The following is a 447-nucleotide window of genomic DNA, read 5'->3' on the forward strand; positions in this document are numbered from 1 at the left end:
TGATTTATATGGTAACAAAAACACAAAAATAATAACAGTGTTGAAGAGGCCATTAGTTTAGCGAGGAATTGAAATTCATAAAAATATCAAGAAAAGGCATAGAAAGGAGCTACGCAATCAAAACCTGACTTGTTGATCTAATTGTATCAAAAAAAAAATAGTGGCCATCAAGTCTTATTTAGTTATTACACTAAGCGTATAAATTGATCCTACTGTGCCGCACAATGTCCCATTCCATTCACCAGTTAACCTTTTTGTGCTCGATACAGTTATCAGCTCAACAAAACTATGATTTGTTTAGCATCACTTTTATTTTTTTTATTTTCTTAAAATAAAAATAAAAATTTATTATTTTATTTTTTTAATTTTTTAAAATATAAATATTTGATAAAATCAATTATTTAAAAAAATAAATATGATGATGTGAGTCATCAACATGATGATAGT

Source organism: Elaeis guineensis, chromosome 11 (assembly GCF_000442705.2).
Source record: "Elaeis guineensis isolate ETL-2024a chromosome 11, EG11, whole genome shotgun sequence".
In the NCBI taxonomy this organism is placed as follows: Eukaryota; Viridiplantae; Streptophyta; class Magnoliopsida; order Arecales; family Arecaceae; genus Elaeis; species Elaeis guineensis.